This window comes from Muntiacus reevesi, chromosome 17 (assembly GCF_963930625.1).
Source record: "Muntiacus reevesi chromosome 17, mMunRee1.1, whole genome shotgun sequence".
In the NCBI taxonomy this organism is placed as follows: Eukaryota; Metazoa; Chordata; class Mammalia; order Artiodactyla; family Cervidae; genus Muntiacus; species Muntiacus reevesi.
Window position 1 is genome coordinate 48,397,482 of NC_089265.1, and position 4,876 is coordinate 48,402,357.

A 4,876-nucleotide genomic window follows, 5' to 3' on the forward strand; every position below is an offset into this window, starting at 1 on the left:
ATTTATAAAGCCTTCTCAGACAACCACTTTGCCTTCTTGCATTTGTTTTTCTTTGGGATGGTGTGGGTCACTGCCTCCTGTATAGTGTTATAAACTTTCATCCTTAGTTCTTCAGGCATTCTGTCTACCAGATCTAGTCCCTTGAATCTACTTGTCACCTCCACTGTATAACCATAGGGGATTATAACAAAAGACAAAAGAGAGTATTATATAATGATAATGATAAAAGGATCAATATAAGAAGAGGCTATAGTACCCATTAACATAGATGCACCTAACATAGGCAGACATTAATATATAAAGCAAATATTAACAGACAGGAAGGGAGAAATTGATAATAATAAATTAATAGTACGGAACTTTAACACTTCACTTATACCAATGCACAGATCATCCAGACAGAAAATCAATAAGGAAACAGTAGTCTTAAATGATATATTAGACCAGTTAAGTTAATACATGTCTATTATATGACATTTCTTCCAAAAACAGCAGAAAACACATCCAAGTGCACATCAAACATTCTCTGCGATAGACCACATGCCGGGCTGCAAAATAAGTCCCAACACATTTAAGAGGATAGAAATTATATGAAGCATTTTTTCTGACTACCACAGGATGAAACTAGAAATCAACTACAGGAAGAAAAATGGGGGAAAAAAACAAATACATGGAGACTAAACAACATGCCACTAAAGGCAAATGGTGAAAAATTAAAGAGGAGATAAAAAAATATGTTGAGACAAATGAAAATAAAAGCACAATTTTCCAAAAACTATGAGGCCTTTAATATAGCATAGAGAATATAGCCAATATTTGATAATAACTTTAAATGAAGTATAATCTATAAAAAATTAATCACAGTATTGTATACCTGAAACCAATATAACATTGTAAATCAACCATACTTCAATTTAAAAATTAAAAAGAAAGTTTATATGTGTTTATATATAAAATATTCAAATAGAAGAAGTAGAAATTTTATGGTAAATTTTTTTTACAACTAGAACATCTATAAATGAAGACCATGGGCTTTGAAAATTAAAAAAATAAACAATGGGTTGAGCAAAGAAGTCAGAAGAGATAAAGATACGGAAATTATGGAAGAGTATAGAGTAACTAATAACAAGCTTTAACATATATCTGAGTTTCCAAGAAGAAAAAAACTGGACAGGCACTAGTGAAGAGATAATATTATAACTGAAAGAAATGCACTCCGAATGCAGCAGTACAGGGGAAAGGGCAGAGGAAGTCTGATCAGGAAACCGAGTTAATACTCTGTCTCTGGTGTTTGATGGCTGTATGATCTTGGGCAGGTTACTTTGCCTTCTTGCCCTTGATTTTCTTAATAGCAATAGAAATAAAGTCATCTAATTCATGTAACTTCACTGTTTGATACAACATATATTTTACATGAATTATTATACTCTTCATCTCCTATTATTTCCCCCCTTTTTTTTTACTACAGGTCCATGAGTCTCTCCATCTTTCCCTCTTAATTCTATAGAGTTCTGTTCTTTCACTTAGACTCACCTCTTCACCTCTTTCTCTTATAACCTCATTGTACGCATGCGCTGTAAGTCCTTAAGCTTTTGAGAAGTAGCAGCTATTTCTGTATTGCTCGTTGTGCTGGACTCTGCTGTTGTCAGCTTGGTGAGGTGAGAAGCTAGATCTCTTCTGTCTTGGTAGCTGGTTAGAGTTGGTCAAAGCAGGAACTTGGGTGAGATTTGGGAGGCAAATTGAGGCAGCAGTTATTATTCTCTGTACGTTTTCCCCATCAGACACCGCTTTGGAAGGATGCAGTGAAGCCCAGCAGTCCTGGCCTGTCTCGAGTCTTACTTTGCGCCACATGCAGTCCTTTCCTGCCTGTGCTGGGCGGCTGCTGAGCAGAACGGCGCCCGATGCTCCATGCAGAGGCGGTGATGCTCGCGTTTCTAAGTCTCTCTTCAGCAACAGCACGTGCTCAACTTCGTGGACTTGCCTGCAAGCTCCAGATTGTTCACACACGCCAATGTCTAGGTGAACTGATGAGGGAGGGGCTCAATGTCTATTATCCCAACTGCGCCTTTCCAGACCTTTGTTTCTCCAGTTCCTCTCACATTTTAACAAAGTCTAGATATACATGCACTATCTCCAGCTTATCCTGTGTGTGTGTGAGAGACAGAGAGAAAGACAGAAAGAGAGAGAGACAGACCTGGCATAGATTAGGTACCCAATAAATGCTTGTTAGGGCTTCCCTTGTAGCTCAGACGGTAAAGCATCTGCCTACAATGCAGGAGACCCAGGTTCGATCCCTGGGTCGGGAAGATCCCCTGGAGAATGAAACAGCAGCCCACTCCAGTATTCATGCCTGGAAAATCCCATGGACCGAGGAGCCTGGTCGGCTACAGTCCATGGGGTGGCAAAGAGTCGGACACGGCTGAGCGACTTCACTTCACTTCAAATGCTTTTTAAATTAGTAAGTGAATGTGAATATATATATGTATTTAATTCCCCTATAAGATTGTTTGACCCCTCAGATCGAGGACTACATCTAACGGCTATTTAAATATCTTTTCCAGTTCTAGACTAGTATTTGTTAATTTTCAAAATAGCTATGAAAGAATCAGAAATAATGATGAACCCTGATAAAGAGATAGAAGGGACAGTTTGTAGACTTTTATGCCACATAGTTGAGTTCCAAAGGAATACAGCTAAATACTATAAATTTAAATAAAAGCACAGGGTGACTCAGACCTTAAGAAATTTAAATAAAAACACAGGGTGACTCAGACCTTATAAAGCCAATGTGGGATTCGATTAAGCAAAACAACAATTATTATAGAAGACTCTCCTTTACATGCTTTTTCCAAATAATCTAGAAATAAATTTTATGTGTGTTTCATATATAGATAGATTTCTTGTCTTAAGAGTCAAATCATGTCCCCTTTTTCTTATATCTTTCTACTTTCAGTGAATAACCAAGAAGAATGAAATGTGTAATAGGAAAATGTGGTACGTTGATTGAATATTATACATGTTATAAATCTTTTGAAAATTCTACTCTAAGACTTCACCGTAGTCGTTCCTTTCCCTATTTTTTTCTTAACTGTAATCATACCCACCCAAACGTTTGATCCCTGAACAAGTGTGATATGTTCGAGAGGTATACTTCATTAAGTGAGGATTTAACAGGGGCATGGTGTGTAATTTTTCTTTTTGAACTACATAGAAAATAGAAAGCCAAAACCTATGGTAATGTGACATTTAAGTTGCAAATTCAAACTGAAAAAAAAAAAAAGGAAATGCAAAAGTTATGGTTGTCATAGCAATTCTAGCTAAACCTCAGTATGCAAGTGTGTTTCCTGAAACTCATTTACACTATAGCATCTTTTATGTTACATATTGTAGCATATATTTTAATGTTACATGGTTCACAATTCCTACTAGCATATGCATTTATATGAACACAAAACAAGCTCTTTTTTGTTTATGTGTTTTGCTATAGTAGTTCACATAGTAAAAGCTGAATCTAAAAACTGCTCCTAAAGTCATGCTAAAATTTTAAATTCTGGGTAGAGTTTGCTATGTCTTCCTTTCTCATCACCAGAACTGGTATTTGGAGTAATGCATTCAACAATATATGAGATGATCTCATTTGGCTTCATCAGTATTCATATCAAAGTCCTCTTGACTTGAAAATGGAGCATTAAAAATTGTACAGAATGCTGGATTCTTCAGTCCCAGTTGACTTCTTCATCATTTCTATGTCCTACTTTAGGTTTACACATTGCATACCAGGTGCCTTAAAGCTCCTTCAGCCTGGAAATCCTGATTTTTCCCAACTTAAAGACCTCTTTCTCAAAAAAAAAAACAAAAAACAAAAAAAAACACCCCGTCACTTCTTCAACCACTGTTCCACTATCCCCAAATGAGTACTTTTGAAATCTCATTTATTTTTGTAAGACAAGACAAAATTGAAGGATCCCTCAGGCAACAAATAATAGCATGCATATCATATCTTTTTTTTTCCCCCACTAAAAGTTGTGTTTTACTTAGGGCAAAACTTGATAGAAAAGCCAAGATTTTTATGAATAACTTGAAGGCAAATTATTATAGCTCATACTTTTAGAGCTTCAAAGCATCTCATCCAAGAAAGTATATAAATATGCCATTTTGGGTATGTTGTATCAAACAAATCTAAAAAGGAAAGGATTTTTCAATTTCCCTGTTATTTTAAAGCATCATTTCAGTTAAACATTCCCCTTTTCTAAAGGAAGACAGCAGGGCTGGGTGCTCTCAGCTTAAACCAAATCCAGCCAGCCTGTGGTTGACCTTAGCATCCTGTTTGTTCATATCACTTTTCTTAGTTTGTTACAGTGTCATTTATTCAGCTCTCTCCCAAGTAGAATTCAGGGTCCAGGCCTTATCCTGTTCCTCTATTTTGCACACCGTTATATTCCACCACTTCCCAAAGTGAAGCACTCTACACCGTACATGCAGATATGTATCTGTGGAATGAGTTAATTAATGATTTATAGCCTACTAAGCCTCCGTCTCACTGCCATGGATGCTATTATTAAATTCAGGGTAGGCACTCAGTAAATTTTTGGTGAAGAAAAGGGGAAGGAACGCCTCTGGTAGAACTCTGAGGCGAGCTGAAAAGTTCTTTTAAGACATCCAGGAGAGGAATATTGCTCCAAAGGAAATCACAGACGTCAGCGACCACCAGCATGTTTGTTATTTTAAGAATGTAATATATTTGGCATTGGATTCTAAGTCTCTGTTGCCTTATACCAAAATATCCACAGAAACGTCTAAATAAAATGTTTGCCTGTGGAGGGTTTTGCAAATCTCAACCCATATTTGGCTGTCAGAACCCACTCAGATATTGAGA

At 36.6% G+C, this 4,876-nt stretch overlaps 1 non-coding gene across 1 annotated transcript; it reads left to right on the forward strand.

The window, feature by feature from the left end:
* Positions 1-2,234: 2,234 nt before the first annotated feature.
* Positions 2,235-2,306, forward strand: TRNAC-ACA (transfer RNA cysteine (anticodon ACA)). The gene has a single exon. It is a non-coding gene; the product is annotated as a tRNA-Cys (tRNA).
* Positions 2,307-4,876: the final 2,570 nt, after the last annotated feature.